The 17,595-nt window shown below is 46.8% G+C and overlaps 1 protein-coding gene across 4 annotated transcripts in view; it reads left to right on the plus strand.

Annotated features, from left to right (window-relative positions):
• The first annotated feature begins 9,287 nt into the window (after nucleotides 1-9,287).
• SFMBT1 (Scm like with four mbt domains 1) overlaps nucleotides 9,288-17,595 on the plus strand; it is a 156,566-nt gene continuing 148,258 nt past the window's right edge. The window contains exon 1 of one of the 4 annotated variants that reach the window (XM_058442976.1): nucleotides 9,288-9,431. The gene's annotated coding sequence lies outside the window, so the exon portion shown is untranslated. Of the gene's footprint in view, nucleotides 9,432-9,817; nucleotides 10,076-10,569; nucleotides 10,813-12,388; nucleotides 12,638-17,595 lie in introns of those variants that run through there. The other 3 variants (XM_058442975.1, XM_058442974.1, XM_032161290.2) reach the window with 3 other exon arrangements.

The raw sequence follows: 17,595 nt of genomic DNA on the forward strand, positions 1-17,595 counted from the left end.
ATTTATCTTGCAATAAAGGAGTAGTTTAACATTAAAGAAAAAAAGAGGCTGGGCGCAGTGGCTCACACCTGTAATCTCAGCACTTCGGGACGCCGAAGTGGGCAGATCACCTGAGGTCAGGAGTTCAAGACCAACCTGGCCCACATGGTGAAATCCCATCTCTACTAAAAATACAAAAATTAACCAGGGGTGGTAATTACAGGCACACGCCTATAATCCTAGTTACTCCGGAGGCTGAGGCAGGAGAATCGCTTGAACCCGAGAGGTGGAGGTTGCAGTGAGCCGAGATTGCGCCACTGCACTCCAGCCTGGGTGACAGGGCGAGACTCCATCTCAAAAAAAAAAAAAAAAAAAAAAGAAAGAAAGAAAAAGAAAAAAGAAAACGAATAATCTGATACATGTAGAAACATGGATGAATCTCAGAAACAAACAGGATGCCTGACACAGCAGGTCACACTTGTAAACTCAGCACTTTGGGAGGCTGAGGTGGTAGAATCACTTGAGACTAGAGTTCAAGACCAGCTTGGGCAACATGGTGAGACCCCATTTGTACAAAAAATAAGAAAAGATGTAGTGACACATGCCTGTAGTCCTAGCTACTCAGGAGGCTAAGGCAGGAGGATCACTTGAAGCCAAGAGTTAGAGGCTGCAGTGCACATTTATTGCACCTATGAAGTGAGACCCTGTCTCAAAACAAAAAGCCAGACAGGAACTGGGGCTCACACCTGTAATGCAAGCACTTTGAGAGGCTGAGATGGGCGGATCACTTGAGGCCAGTAGTTCAAAACCAGCCTGGCCAACATGAGAAACCCTGTCTCTATTGAAAACACACATACACACACACACACAAATTAGCTGAGCGCTGTGGCTCACACATGTAATCACAGCTACTCGGGAGGCTGAGGCAGGAGAACTGCTTGAACTGCGAGGCAGTGGTTGCAGTGAGCTGAGATGGCGCCACTGCATTCCAGCCTGGACGACAGACTGAGACACCGTCTCGAAAACAACAACAAGAACAACAACAACAACAACAACAACAACAAAGAAAAAAGCAACCAGACGGGATTGCTACTTGGAGGAGCTGAACAAAAAATAATAATAAAAAACAGACATAAGAGAGTATTGCTCTATGATGAAATTTTTTTCTCATCTCTTTCTTTATTCTTTTCTTTTTTTTCATTTTTTCATTTTTTTTTTTTTTTTGAGGCAAAGTCTCACTCTGTCACCCAGGCTAGAGTGCTGTGGCATAATCACAGCTCACTGCAGTCTTGACCTCCAGGCTCAAGTGATCCTCCCACCTTAGCCTCCTGAGTAGCTAGGACTACAGGCTTCGGCCACCACATCTGGCTAATTTTTAAATTTTCTGTAGAGATGGGGTCTTGCTATGTTGCCCAGGCTGGTCTCGAACTCCTGGCCTCAATCAATCCTCCCACCTTGGCCTCCTAAACTGCTGGGTTTACAGGCATGAGCCACCATGCCTGGCCTATGACGAAGTTTATAAAAACAGGCAAAACTAATCTTGAAACTAGAAATCAGATCAGTGTTTGCCTATGGGTGAGGGGAGTCGTTAGAAGGCTCTGTGTTGGCCAGGAGCGGTGGCTCACGCCTGTAATCCTAGCACTTTGGGAGGCCGAGGCTGGCAAATCACCTGAGACCAGGAGTTTGAGACCAGCCTGGCCAACATGGTGAAACCCCGTCTACTAAAAATACAAAAATTAGCCGGGCATTGTGGCATGTGCCTGTGATCCCAGCTACCTGGGAGGCTGAGGCAGAAGAATTGCTTGAACCTGGGAGGCGGAGGCTGCAGTAAGCTGAGATCACAACACTGCACTCCAAGCTGGGTGACACAGAGAGACTCCCTTAAAAAAAAAAAAAGAAGTCTCTGTGTCTTCATGGTGGTGGTTACATGGGCTGCACCTCTGTGAGCACTCAGAGAACTCTACGCTTATAAAATAGGTATGTGTATATATATATATATATATATATATATATTTATTGGTTGAGACAGAGCCTCATTCTATCGCCCAGGCTGGAGGGCAGTGGGGTGATCTTGGCTCACTGCAACCTCCGTCTCCTGGGTTCAAGGGATTCTCATGGCTCAGCCTCCCGAGTAGCTGGGATTACAGGCGTGCACCACCACACCTGGCTAATTGTTGTATTTTTAGTAGAGACGAGGTTTCACAATGTTGGCCAGGCTGGTCTCAAACTCCCGACCTCATGTGATCTGCCCACCTCAGCCTCCCAAAGTGCTGGGATTACAGGCGTGAACCACCACGCACAGCCCAAAATGGGTATATTTTATTGTATGCAAATTATACCTAAAAAAAAAAAATTGTAAAAAAAATCTCGGCCACACTCATGCCTGTAATCCTAGCACTTTGGAAGGCCAGTGGGGGGCAGATCACTTGAGCTTAGGAGTTTGAGACCAGCCTAGGCAACATAGTGAGACCCCCATCTCTAAAAAAGTACGAAAATTAGCCAGGCATGGTGGCACGCACCTGTAGTCTCAGCTACTTGGGAGTCTGAGGTGGAGGGATCACTAGAGCCTGAGAGATCAAGGCTGCAGTGAGCCATGATTGTACCACTGCACTCCAGCCTGGGTGACAGAGCAAGAGCCTATCTCACAAAAAAAGCAACAAAATAAAACAACAACAACAACAACAACAACAAAAAGCACCTCACTGTGCTGGTCAAGCAAAGCGCCATCTGGGCCACATTTGACACAGGGCCTACCAGTTTGTGTCCTCTGTCCCAGTCACCGTATACATTCCTCATACAATTTTTTGTCTTTTTCTTAGACAAGGTCTGGCTCTATTGCCCAGGCTGGAGTGCAGTGGCATCATCTCAGCTCACTGCAACCTCCACCTCCCAGGCTCAAGCCATCCTCCCACCTCAGCCTCCCAAGTAGCTGGGACTACAGGTGTGCACCACCACACCTGGCTAATTTTTGTATTCTTTGTAGAGATGGGGTTTCACCATGTTGCCCAGGCTGGTTTCAAATTCATGAGCTCAAGTGATCCACAGAGGGAGAGAGAGCAAGACTCCATCTCAAAAAAAAAAAAAGACACTCCAACTCAAAGAACTGCTCCCTGTTTTTTCATGTATTGCTGAGCATCCTTGGTCGCTCATTTGGTGCCTGTGACCTCTTATTAGCAGATAAGAAGTTGAAGGTGCAAAGTAAGAAAAATGCACGGCTCAATAACATAAAATTGGAACACTGTGCCCTTTAATATATTTTCTCCAAGAGAAGCGGTCTTTGGGGATGAATGGGGGCATAATCCTGGGCTTGTGGCACTCAAGGATAGAAAAAGGGGTCAAGAGGGCCAGTGCCTCTTCCGTGGTAAGCAACTGAGGAAAAGCAAGCTAAGTGCTTTAGGAAGACAGAGAAAGAAGGGGAGCAATCTTGGGAGGCCTCCTGGAGGAGATGGCTTTGAGGTCAGGACAATTATTTCTCATCATTCTGTTGTGCTTTACAGTTTGCAAAGAATGTTTATACACATTTTGTTCTTGGATTCCTATGACCCAGCAAAGTAGGTGGTTTCCTCTCCATTTTACAAAGATGAGGAAACTCAGCCCAGAGAGGTGAAGGGTCCCATAGAAGGTCTCATAGAGAAGCAGTGACTAACTCAACTTGACCCCAGCTGTCTGCCTCCACACCCATTGTTTTTTCCCTGACAACACAGCGCAGGTGAGAAGGACACCTGGTGGAGCAGGGTTTGCAGGAGCCAAGACATGGAGGGAAGCAGGGCAGGTGTTACGGAGAATGTGGAGTCATGGTCTGTGCTCCCGAGGCAGCAGGGCCAGCATAGTCAGCTGGACCTCAGTGAAGAATGGCATGGGGTGAGCAGTGACTCTATAGTGGGGATCACCTGATTGCTTGGGTAATTAGCCACAGGGAGTCATTATGTGACTGGCCTCATTTGGACTGACTGAAGGAAGCTGGCTGGTCAGTGGCAATGGAGGGCCACTGATCACTGACAGCAGGCCTGGCTGGCTTGTGGAATTTCATTCAGTTCTTCATGGGTTAAAACAGCATGATACCCTGGCCAAGGGTTCTGCCAATCCCAAGGGTCCAGGCCTGGCCCTCAGGTTCTCATCCAGTACAAGCCCCCAGGTTGATGCCCACCCGCAGAAAGCAGGCTTGCTTTATGGGCAGGCAAGGCTTCAGGGCATAGGGAGTTCATACAGAATGGTTGAACACTGACCCCTTGGTCAATGATAACAGAGGGTTACAAACCCTACCCCATGAAGCCAGCAGGAAGTGGAGACTAAGTTGGGAATGGCCAGGATGCCTTCTGGGTGTGCCAGCCTCTGGTCTTGGATGCTGCCAAATGACCCACTAGCCGCCCTCTTGTCTTCCCACTGCCTCTCGGGGAAAGGGCTGACCTCGTGGTTACGGTGACAGGCATGTCTTTCTGCTCAAGGGGACTGATGTCTATCTGTGGGATTACAAGGGGGCAGAACCCAAATAAATGACAAACAAATGCAGGTATAAATTAGAAATATCACCACTGGGGAGACAGAGAACCTGTTCAGATGGGGTGGGCAGGGAAAGCCTCTCTGAGGAGACCATCTTGTTAAGCAGATACTGGAACAATAAGGTGTCACCTATGTAAAGGTGGGTGCAGGAAGTGGGATGGGGAGTGTGCCAGTGGGAAGGACAGTGACATACCCAAGAAATGGAAAGGAGACAGGTGCAGCTAAAATACAGCAAGCAAGGCAGGTGAATAGGACAGCTGAATGGGACAGGTGAAGGTGGGCCAGGCCAGTCTTTTTTTTTTTTTTTGAGACAGGGTTTCACTCTTGTCACCCAGGCTGGTGTGCAATGGCACAATCTTGGCTCACTGCAACCTCCGCCCCCCGGCTTCAAGCAATTCTCCTGCCTCAGCCTCCCATGTAGCTGGGATTACAGGCACGCACCACCATGCCCAGCTAATTTTTGTATTTTTAGTAGAGAAGGGGTTTCGCCATGTTGGCCAATCTGGTCTCGAACTCCTGATCTCGTGATCTGCCCACCTCAGCCTCCCAAAGTGTTGGGATTACAGGTGTCAGCCACTGCACCAGGCCAGGGCCAGTCTTTTTTTTTTTTTTTTTTTTTTTTTTTGAGACGGGGTCTCACCTTGTTGCCCAGCCTGGAGTGCAATGGCGCCATCTTGGCTCACTGCAACCTCTGCCTCCCAGGTTCAAGTGATTCTCCTGCCTCAGCCTCCCGAGTAGCTGGGATTACAGGCGTGGGCTACCACACCCGGCTAATTTTTTGTATCTTTAGTAGAGATGGGGTTTCGCCATGTTAGCCAGGCTGGTCTCGAACTCCTGACCTCATGATCCGCCCACCTTGGGCTCCCAAACTTTTGGGCTTACAGGCATGAGCCACTGCACCTGGCCCTGGTGCCTTATAGGCCAAAGTGAGACTTTTGGACTTCTGCAAAGTGCAATAGGGAACCTTGAAAGGCTTTTCAGCTGGGGTGAGTCATGACCAGAAGTCAGTTTTCCATAAGTTACCCCTCGTTCCATGCTCCTCTGGGGCTGCATCTTCTGTCAACAATCCCCAACTTGAATTTCCCAGTAGAGTGGTTGAGAAGCTGGCATGCCTGGTTTGTGGCTAAGCTTTGCTTCTCTTTAAGGATGACCTGGAAGCTCTCAGTTTGCTCTTTGTCCATAGGGAATGTTACGGCTTGTCCTGAAGGATGTTGCAAGAGTTAAAGGAGATTCTGTCCAACTTCACACGTGCATACTCACACCCACATCTACACAGTGTCCGACACAAGTCAGATGTGCAGACGGTTTTAAACTGTTCCTTGAGTTCTCTGTACTTCTTCCTTAGGGGTCATGAAGGTGAGCACTGGAGAAAGGCAAGAGAGTTTTACAATATTTGAATAAATTGAAAGATAGGACAGGATGTGGTGGCCAGCACTTTGGGAGGCCAAGGTGGGTGGATCACTTGAGCCCAAGAGTTCAAGACCAGCCTGGGCAACATGGCAAAATCCTGTCTCTACAAAAGATACAAAAATTAGCCGGGCATGGTAGTGCACACCTGTAGTCCCAGCTACTCAGGGGGCTGAGGTGGGAGGATTGCTTGAGCCTGGGAGGTAGAAGCTGCGGTGAGCCATGATAGCACCATTGCACTGCAGCCTGAGTGACAGAGTGAGACCCTCTCTCAAAAAAAATTTTAAAAAGGCTGGGTGCGGTGGCTCACACCTGTAATCCCAGCACTTTGGGAGGCTGAGGCGGGTGGATCATGAGGTCTGGAGTTCGAGACCAGACTGACCAACATGGTGAAACCCCGTCTCTGCTAAAAATACAAAAATTAGCCGGGTGTGGTAGCATGTGCCTGTAATCCCAGCTACTGAGGAGGCTGAGGCTGGAGAATCGCTTGCACCCAGGAGGCAGAGGTTGCAGTGAGCCAAGATTGCACCACTGCACTCCAGCCTAGATGACAGAGTGATACTCTGTCTCAAAAAAATCATTAACAATAGCTAACATTTACAAAACATTTACTATGTCCTAGGCGTTGAGCTTGTGAGGCAGCTGTTAATCTTTTTTTTTTTTTTTTTTTTTTTTTGAGATAGAGTATTGCTCTGTCACCCAGGCTGGAGTGCAGTGGTATGATCTTGGCTCACTGGAAGTTCTGTCTCCCCGGTTCATGCCATTCTCCTGCCTCAGCCTCCCAAGTAGCTGGGACTATAGGCGCTCGCCACTACGCCTGGCTAATTTTTTTGTATTTTTAGTAGAGACAGTTTCACTGTGTTAGCCAGGATGGTCTCAATCTCCTGACCTTGTGATCCGCCCACCTCGGCTTCCCAAAGTGTTGGGATTACAGGCGTGAGCCACTGCGCCAGGCCAGAGGCAGCTGTTACTCTTATCCTAATTTTACAGACCAAGATCCGAAGGCCCAGAGGGGATAGATAAGTTGCCAAGGTCACAGGGCTGGTTGTTGAACCTGGATGGTCCGTCCTCAAAGCCAGTCCTCTGAACCCTTATATGATTATCCTAGGATGCGTAGAGACACATAAACCAGTGTGGATATCAACTGATATTCTGAAAAAAGAAGACCTCATAAGGGCATGAGAGGGAATCAAGCCTTTTCATATGTTAGAACCTATTCCAAAGAACCAATATTTAGATTCACATGGTATTTGCTCAAACTTAGGTCTACGGAAGGAAATGGAGAATTCAGAAATACATTAATCAAAATCAAAAGTCTAGCGTAAAAGTAGATTTTACCAAAGGAAATTTTTTTTTTTTTTTGAGACGGAGTCTCGCTTCGTCACCCAGGCTAGAGTGCAGTGGTGCGATCTCAGCTCACTGCAAGCTCCACCTCCCAGGTTCACGCCATTCTCCTGCCTCAGCCTCCCGAGTAGCTGGGATTACAGGCGCCCGCCACCACGACTGGCTAATTTTTTTGTATTTTTAGTAGAGACGGGGTTTCACTGTGTTAGCCAGGATGGTCTTGATCTCCTGACCTCGTGATCTACCCGTCTTGGCCTCCCAAAGTGCTGGGATTACAGGCGTGAGCCATGGCGCCCGGCCTTTTTTTTTTTTTTTCGTTTTTGAGATGCAGTCTTGCTCTGTCACCCAGGTTGGAGTGCACTGGCACAATCACGGCTCAGTGCAGCCTAAAACTCCTGGCCTAAAGTGATCCTCCGGCCTCAACCTCCCAAAATGCTAGGACTACAGGTGTAAGTCACCACGTCTGGTCACAATTATTTAATAAACGGTAACTGCAGAATTAATAACAACCGATGACAGTGGTAGTGAGTTATGTCCATACTTTACTCCAAATAAATAAGCCAAAATAAAATCGGGATAGTCATTAGAGAATGAAATATGAAATGAAATTGTACAAAACTAGCAGAAAAAAGTATCAGATGGGCAGCAGAAAGCTCACTTTGTCAGCATTGAAGCAATTAAAAAAACCATTAGAATGACACATTGAACATTAGAATAAAACAAGAAAGAACAACAGGCTAGAAAATATTTGCATCAATGACGACAAAGGAGTAGTATCTATAATATAAAAAAATGCTTGTTCAAAGTTAGAAGAGGTTCAAGTCCCCAGAAGACGGATATGAATAGTTTATTCACAGAAGAGGGAATGCATATAGTAAATGCATGGAAAAACATTCATTTTTGAATGTTGTGTCACCTAAGAAATGCTAAGTAACCTTGACCTAGCAATAGACTATTAAAGCAGGGGCGAAATGGCACTCAATATTTATAAGTGTGTTAAACTCGTTACACTTGTTCCTTGGAGGCGGTAGAACAATTGGGGCAGCTCTTGGGAAAAATATGACGCTGTACGCCAAGACCACTTGGCCATTCATAGCCTTCTACCTGGGAGCCTTTCCACTCCCAGGTATTTGTCCCAAGTGCAGAATTCAAGGATACGTTAGCAAACAACCGTAAATAACCAAAAACATTAGGGGGCTGAGTGACTAGTTAAGGATACCTGCACACCTTAAAAATCAATCATGTGAACAAAATAAAAATGGTAGTGAAAGTAGTAACAAAAAAAGTGTGGTTGCAACTATATACAGTATATATATGTTTCATGTCGTGAAAAGTTGCATTTCATTGTAACAATATGGATTACTGTATTCTTTTTAGATTTTTTCCTTTCTCTCTCTCGTTGTCATATTGTTTTTTCAGTGGTGCTAAAAAAAAAATCTGGATTCAAATCCAGCCAGCAGCGTGACTTTGAGCAAGTTTGTGAAGTGGGATATTTCTCAGAGCGGTTAAGGGAGGTGGCTTGAGCTCGCACCCGGCACACGGTGGGAACCCCAGACTTTCTTCTTGCGGTGAGGGCGCCTCTGGGCCCTGTCCGAGAACTCCTTTCAGGGCCCGGGAGTCCGATCGCGAGCTCCCGTGTCTCGGTGGCGCGGGAACTCCCTTCTGGAGGGAACTTTCCGGAGCAGGTGGGCGGGTGTATGTCCAACGCGCACCTGCGCTCAGGAGGAGGGGGCGAGCTCGGGCAACGTAACCGCCCACGGTCACCTCGAGCTGCGGGGCCGACTTGAAGCCGCCTTCGAGGTTCTGATCCTTCCCGGGGCTCTGGGCTCGTTCGTCCCAATTCGCAGCTGTCCTGTGCCCCTTCGCTGCAGGAAGACTCAAGATTTACAGGGCGCCTCCTGCGGAAGCCTAGAGACATCGGGGGCGCCGAAGGGCCCGTGCCGGACTTCGCAGACAGGGGGCACTTGGGTGCCCTTTCAGGTCTCAGAGGGCGCGCCCGCTCCCCGACGAGGGGCAGGCAAACGGGCGCAGTCCCCGCGGCGACGGCACGCGCGCATCTGGGATCCGGCCGCTTCTCCGCTCATGCCATCTTGTCCGAGCCAGTCACGTGCGGGCGACAGCGGCGCGCTTCGCCGGGCCGGTACTCCAGGTCCGACCCGCGAACCCCTCTGGGATCCCCGCAGCTCTGTCCACAACCTGAGGTGAGGCGCAGGCTGGGTCGGGGCCGGGCCAGGGCGGGCACTGGGCTCCCGGGGACCCGTCTCCTCTTCCGGGCCATTCCGCTCGGGGCCACAGCGCCGTCGGGGTCCCGAGGCGCCGCCGCGTGTCCTGCGCCACGGCCTTGGGGCCGTCCGCGCCGAGTTGCTGGCTGGGGGCGTGGGTGGCCCGCGGCGCCGGACCCCCGGCACACCAGCCCGCGGAGTCCTTGCCTCCCGCGCGGCCCCAGCCGGGAGGGATGGCGCTGGGGCGGGAGCGGGGCAGCCGGGCCCGGGAGCTCCACGGGCGCGGCGCGAGGGGCGCAGGCTGCCGGGAGGACCGCGGAGCTGGGGGTGGGGGGGCGCGGGCGCATGCGCCCTGCGTCCGTGCCATATTGGAATGAGTCGGAGCGCGGAGCGCCGCCGCCGCCTCCGCCGGAGCGCGGGTGGAGGGGGGCGGGGAGAGCTGCCGGCCGCCCCGCTCCGCCGAAGCCAGCAGGAAGGAGGGCGCGAGCGGGCGAGCGCGGGCAGCGCGGGAGGAAAAAGCGCCCGCGCGAGGGAGCGAAAAGAAGGAAAGAAAGAAAGAAAACGAGCGCGAGAGGGGGAAAAGCGAGCGATCGAGCGAGCGCGCGCGCGAAAACTCCCGGCAGGTAAAAAAGCGGGGCCGCCGGCTGGGCCTTCCCGCGCGGCGGCCTGGAGGGGCGGCGGCGGCGCCGGGGCGGGGGACCGTACGACGTAATCCAAAGGAAACCCGGCCGGGGGCCGGGGGTGAGGCCCGGGGGGGGCGGCCACTTGGGGCGGGGGGGGGGGAGGGGGCCCGGGCCGGTTCCGGCCGGCCGGCCGACTGCGGGGCCCTGGGCCTCGCCGGCGGAACGGCGGTGGCCTCCCCGGGGGTGGCACCTGCTCACCCGGGAGGGTGAAAGGAAGTGGCCGGGCGGCGGCATGGCGGGCCCAACTCCCCCGGGCCCCCCCCCCTCCCGCGTCCCGGACCCGCCCCCCGGGCTCGCTCCGGGCGGGGCGCGAACCCGCAGCTGGGGCCGGGCGCGCGGCTGGTCGGAACTTCAGAGGGCCCGGGCGGTCGCTGCGCGGTGGCGGAGCGTCTAGTGGCCGCCGCAACCGGTGGCTCCGGGCCGCCGTTGTGAAGTGAGCGGGCCTCTCCCGCGCCGCGGCCCGCCGGGCACCGCCGCTGGACCCCGCGCCGACCCGGCAGCGCCCCGACCTGCCGCTCGGGAGGTCCGCGACCGTTTCGATTTCTGTTCCTAAAGTCCGATTTTGGACGCTGAAAGGGAGGCTGTGGAGGGGCGAGCGGCGTCCTGGGAAGCAAGGCCTGCTCTGTGCGGAGCAGAAACGCCTTGTGCGAACAGAAATAAATTCCCGCGGAAAGGATGTACGTTATGCTAAGTTTTTCACAAGATGTCAGCTGTTCCCGTAGGGTCTAAAACTAAGCCGGCAGGCACAGGTCACCCCCAGAGCTTGTGCTCAAGGAGTGGTGGACGCTAGGGTCAGGTGGGGGTGTTCCCAGCGGGTCGCCCGAAGCAGCACCGGTTGATGGTCCCAAGTGGTGTTTTTGAGTACTGTTAGCAGTGATCTGTGTTTGAAAACCAAGTAACCATCAAAGAGATTCGAAAGGAAGTAAGATGGATTTTGTCAATCCCCGCGTATGTCTTCTCTTGAACCACATTTTCTAAGATGTCATACTTAATTTTATTGCATTTGGGTAAAGTGCCTGAACATGTAATTGTTAATTTGTCAACTGGCTTGAGAAGATGAAGGAAGATGTGTACACTTTGAGGCCTGTTGACTAGCGTTTTGAGGCATTTGTTGAACTAGGCCACAGGTAGATTCGGAGTTAAGATTTGTTTGCGATGTCAGAAAAGTAACGGCCTGGTAGAAACGGCCAGAGATCAGGAAACAGTTCTGCTATTACCGTTGTCATTGACTAACTGCCTTATCTTGAGCACTTTTCTTACCTATTGTAGCTTTGATTTTCCTTATTTGCAACATTAAGATAAACAGATCATTTTTGGGGGTGCTTTCAGTTCGAAAATTCGGTGGCTTTCTTAACTGAAAGATTCTTAGAAATCACAGTTTATTTTGAGAGGTTCTACATAAAAGTGCTCGCAATGTGTGTCTTTATTAAAATTCATTTGGAAAAAACATCTTGGTAGCTAGATCCAGAATGGTTTTCTATGATTATTTGAATAGATTTTTAACAATGTATTTCAATGTGCTTAAAAATTATATGTATTTTTATTGAGGTGTATATAACCTACCGAAAGATCTTAAGGGTACAATTCAATGACTTTTTATATATGTATATGCCCTGATAACCACACTCAGATCAAGATATGGAACATTTTCAGGCCTCGTATCCTTTCCATTCAGTAAACACATTCCCCCTCCCCAAGGCAACCACAATTCTGACTTCTGTCACCACAGATGAGTTTTGCCTCAAAACAGGACCCTTTTGAGGGTTAAAGGGGCAATGCTAACAAATTGAGGATAGCTTGTATGTAAACTTGGAGTTATGGCCGTGTTAGCCATGACCCTTTGCTTTTATAATGATTCTTAGGGTTTTTATAATCCAGAATAACTTAAAATTCTGTCCCGAGAGACTTCTTGGAAGGTCACTTTTCTGTGGGGACAATACTTTGCAGGTTACGATTGGTAGTTCTTGGGAGTCTTTATGTTCACAGACAATGGTATTAATCTATTACTTCCCATTTTTAGAATATAGGTACTATATATTTGTAGACAACAGATTTGAAGAATGAATCATGAATTTTCCCAACAAGTTAGAGTTTAAGGTGTCAGTAGATGAATCAGTTTCTTAATGCCTAGAATTTGCTGAGAAAATTGAATGGAAATTGGTTTTTTAAAGTTAAGTAAATTAAGAATGTGTGTATAAAGCTTTAACAATCTTTTCAATGACAGCAGTTAACTTATATATACAGGGTAGTCAGCTGGTTTATCAAATCATTTAAAGTCCAACAATGAAAGCAAAAACAAAAGGTTAACTAAAATTATGTCAGGTGTGATTTAAAAAATCAGCACGACTAAGATACCTTTTTTTTTTATTAACCCTCTCTCTAGGAAGGTGGACTTTTAAATATTCTCCACTGAAGCAAATGCTGCAACAATTTGCATTTCCTTCACCAATGTCTTCTTGTGCGTTTTCTTGTTTCTACTGTAAAGGAGATGGGTTAGATGTTGTAAGTGAATTCTTATTTTGTTAGTTCCTAACAAAGGCTTGTGTCTTTTACTGTAAAGATATCTGTGTGATAAAAGTTGGGAATGTTCTAAGGCCTGTGGTGTAGGGATCCATGGGGAATAGTCCACAAAGTTAAAAGGTTTTCTTTTGTGAAATGATTTCGCTGAATAATTCTGTCTTTCTGTGTTAAGTTAGCCAGCCAACTGACTGACCAGCCAACTAAGCTGGATTTGGTCACTCCACCCAAGATTCACAGCCTCATTAGCCAAGAGAGTAATTGATGATTTAGCTATTACTGATCCATTGTTTCTTTTTGTGGCTCTTTTTAAATTTCTTGGCTTTTATGTGATCAGATTGTTTAATTTAAAATCTATTACATTTTTAAGAGAAGCAACTAAAGAGATACACAATGAGAAACAAAATACACAATGAAAGGGAATTTCCTTTTTTTGCTATGTTTTGTTGTAAACTCAGATTTTTCCTTTTAAAAATGATTGCTGGCTAGGCACAGTGGCTCACGCCTGTAATCCCAGCACTTTGGGAGGCTAGGCAAGAGGATCGCTTGAGACCAGGAGTTCGAGGCCAGCCTGGATGAAAGAAAAGGGAGACCCTGTGTCTACAAAAAATAAAAAAATTAGCCAGGCGCAGTGGCGGGCACCTATAGTCCCAGCTCTTCAGGAGGCTGAGGTAGGAGGGTCCCTTGAGCCCAGGAGTTTGAGGTTGCAGTGAGCTATGATTGCACTGCTGCACTCCAGCCTGGGTAACAGAGTGAGACTGTCTCAAAAAACAAACCAACCAACCCAATATGATTTGCCTATCCATAATCCTACTGCTTCTGTAGTATACTTTTGCTTTCATAGTGATACCTGGACTGGGTTTAGCTGTGGAATGGTGGTGTAGCAGCAGGTATCATTTAACTCTAAAGTGTGTAGAAAAGATGAACTATACAAACTTCATTGGTTTTTTATTTTGACTTCATGTTATGTTCACATTAAGTAAATACAGTCCAAAAACCAGAAGGCCATTATTTAGACAGACATTTTACATCTTTAATATTTTTAATGTTACATTTTTTTCTCATAATTTTCCAAAATTTTGCTTTCTGGGATTATTTGACTGATAACCAGTATTTTGGAATAATTACATAAAATAAAAGAACTTGTAATGAATAAATGATACAACTTCCTTATGGCAGAGTATTTTTCTTTTAGTATATAGCATTTGTTACCTAACTGGGGTATTTTGTATTTGAAAATAATGTTTCTGTATATACATAGTTATTAAATGGGATAAAAGTGTGTGGGGATTTTGGTTACCTGGGAGATTTTGAACTATTAGAGTTTGGGGAGTGGGATTTTGATAGGAGTCTCCCATTCTTCAGGGGATACTAACCTCATTGGAAAATTTTTTTTTTTTTTTTTTTTTTTTTTTGAGACAGACTTTTACTCTTGTTGCCCAGGCTGGAGTGCAATGGCACGATCTCGGCTCAGTGCAACCTCTGCCTCCCGGGTTCAAGCAATTCTCCTGCCTCAGCCTCCAAAGTAGCTGGGATTATGGGCATGCGCCACCATGCCTGGCTAATTTTGGTATTTTTAGTAAAGATGGGGTTTCACCATGTTGGTCAGGCTAGCCTTGAACTCCTGATCTCAGGTGATCCACCCTCCTTGGCCTCCCAAAGTGCTGAGATTACAGGTGTGAGCCACTGCGCCTGGCGGAAAGTGATTTAAAATAGAAAGAATGTGGTCAGGTTGTTGCAGATTCGTGTTTAAACTTTTCAAAAGTGGGAGGAAGGATAAGAACGACACATTATTAATAGAAAAATTATATGACTTCACTGCATAAGTTTTAATGATTTGATTGTAAACCTTTTCCTCTAACTCAGAGACACCTGAAAACGTGTGTGTAATTATTCTTTCTTTTTTTCAAGAGGATGTTTATAACCTTATTTAGCTCTCTTTTGTCTTTAGACAATAACTCAAGGAAATTATTTAAAAACAAAAAATAGACCGGGCGCAGTGACTTACACCTGTAATCCCAGCATTTTGGGAGACCAAGGCAGGCAGATCTCTGGAGTCCAGGAGTTTGATACCAGCCTGGACAACATAGGGAAGCCCTGCCTCTACAAAAACAACAACAACAACAACAACAAAATTCAGGTGTCTTGGTACATGCCTGTAGTCTCAGCTACTCGGGAGGCTGAGGCAGGTAGATCTCTTGAGCCAGGGAGACAGACGTTGCAGTGGGCTGTGATCAGACCCCTTCAGCCTGGTGACATAGCGAGACCCTGTCTCAAAAAAATAAATAAAAACAAAAACAAAGTAGTCTGTATATTGTGTATTAAATGATGAGTTAAGTCCCTGTTGAACTCTGTGGTTTGAACAGTTGAGTAACTTCAGTGAGCCAAGCATGTCACTATGCAGAGAGAGGCTATAAGGTGATATTTTTAACATGATGCACAGTGCTGTGTGCATTGGGTCTTTTTTTTTTAATTGGCATACTGGTCTGGTGCATTGGTTCTTTTTTGATGTTTTTGCTTAGTCTAGAGAAAGGTTAATTATTAAACTGATGTGGGGCAAATAGGGTTGTTAAGTGTCAGTATCTGTTTATCTGGGAAAGTTGGATTCTTCTGTCTGAGATGGTATTTGGAGAGGATCTTAGATGAGAGATGGAAGGTGGTTTGTTGGCATTTGAAAGTGTGGGACAGTCACACATTTGGAATGACAACATGAGCTGGGATGAGAAATGTAGCAATTACTAAAATGCCTCAGGAGTTTTTCTTGCTGATACTCAATTTACAGTGTTAACCAACAAGTACTCAGATTTGAATTCCAAATTATTATTTTTTATACCCTGAAGAGTTTTTAAAAAAGCATTTGAGGTGGCTACTGTGGAATATTTGCTCAGTAGTAAGGCTGCCCATGGGTTGCCACTGGTTCTTCATTTCTGTTCACATTAATTTGCTCCCCAGACTAGAGTGCTTTCCTGTCTCTCAGTTTTTTCTAGTGTTCTTTCTTAAGGATCAGTTCCTCTAAAATATGCTTTTTCTGTGTTAAAAATAGTATATGGTAATTTTGAATTGTAACTTTAAGATACCTTTTGGGCTCATTTTGACTTGCGTCATAAAATAACCCTCTTGGAGTGGTTAGATGGTGATCACACCGATGCACTTAGCATATTGCCTGTCTAGAACATAGTGATATATAAAGAGGATGTAAATTTTTATTATTAAAAATGTTTATATGTAACAAACTTGCACATCCTGCACATGTATCCTGGAACTTAAAATGAAATCAAATTAAAAAAAAAATGTATACCAAAAGTAGCCAGGCGTGGTGGTGGGCGCCTGTAGTCCCAGCTGCTTGGGAAGCTGAGGCAGGAGAATTGCTTGAACCCAGGAGGTGGGGGTTGCAGTGAGCTGAGATGACACCACTGCACTCCAGCTTGGGCAACAGAGAGACTCTGTCTCCAAAAAAAAAAGAAACAACAAACTTATGGTTGTGGTAAGTTATATACATATAGCATGAACTTTACCATTTTAACCACTTTTACATGTACAGTGGCATTAAGTACATTCACATTGTTGTGTAACCATTACCACCGTCCATTTCTAGAACTTTTTTAATCTTCCCAGACTGGAACTCTGTACCCATGAAACAGTGATTCCCCAACTCCCCTCCTCCCACCCTAGACAGCCACTGTCCTACTTTCTGTCTTTATGATTTTGACTATTCTAGGTACTTCATCTAAGTGGAATCATACAGTATTTATCCTTTTGTGATTGCCTTAGTTCACTTAACATAATGTCTTTAAGGTTCATCCATATTGTAGCATGTGTCAGAATTTTTTTTGAGGAAGTAAATTATTTGAAAGACTTCCACAGCAGGTAAAGTGGAGGTCAGGTCACAGAATACTGTTTGCTAGGATTTGTTTACCTCCCTTGGAAGAACTCCGTATGTGCCCAGCAGAGCCGAGAAAACCGGGTACCTTGTCCTTAGATACAGTTTGGGCACACTTGCTTATTCAAACAAAAGAAACAGAGCAGATTGTGACAGCAGGGTGGAAGACAAGGAAAATATAAAAGCAAAGGTTGCTGGAGTCTGGGGTCACATTGAGTAAGGAGTAAGGCCTTGTGGGTCTCAGGATGCCATCTTACTGTGTGATCACTGACATTCGTGATGTTGGCCTGTGTCAAAGCATGTCGTCCAGAACAGTTAACCAAAAAGTGTGTTCAGAATTGTAAATAAGCCTTCACCTATCTGAAAGGCATATTCAGTGACTCAGTCCCCAGCTGTTCTGGTTAGTTGAGGTTTTGCCATATTTCACTCTTGTTTCTGTATTGATAGAAAACTAGTAGGTGTTTAAAGAGGCTTAATGACTTACATAATAATGATACTACCTAATTAATGCTTTGTATTTTAGATTTACTATATCACTTTAATTCTGTATTTGTGAAATATAGATGTCCAATCCTGGTTGGAGAGAAAGCAGGTTTGACAGTTAAGGGTAGTAGAGAGTTGAGCAGGTATGTACTTTCAGAATGGTTAAAGAGTTATATTTTCCTTTTATTATTTTCCCCCATTATTATTTTTAATGGCTGTATTAATGTAGTAAATGTGGAATGAGTTTCCTAATACTGTTTGTTACCGGCGGGGAGGCCTTCTCTTAATTACTCTCCTCTCTTCATGGCAAAAACATGACTTTCTGGAAACCATTGAAGAATTGACAGTGAATGTCATGAAGCCTGATTTTTATTGTGCCTTATGTAACTATTCAATTCTTAAGAATGGTTAGTTGTTTCCTAGAGTTAGTAAGGCTTTTCTGAAAGTATCAGTTTCTTTGGCATGATGTTGTCTAATAGGGCATAGAGCCACGGTAGTAAAAGTCAATGGTTAGGGGAGGAGATACATGGTAGGAGACAGTTGTCTAAGCTGGTGTGCCTGGGCTCAAGCAATTCTCCTG

Source organism: Hylobates moloch, unplaced genomic scaffold, assembly GCF_009828535.3.
Source record: "Hylobates moloch isolate HMO894 unplaced genomic scaffold, HMol_V3 SCAFFOLD_8, whole genome shotgun sequence".
NCBI classification, from domain to species: Eukaryota; Metazoa; Chordata; class Mammalia; order Primates; family Hylobatidae; genus Hylobates; species Hylobates moloch.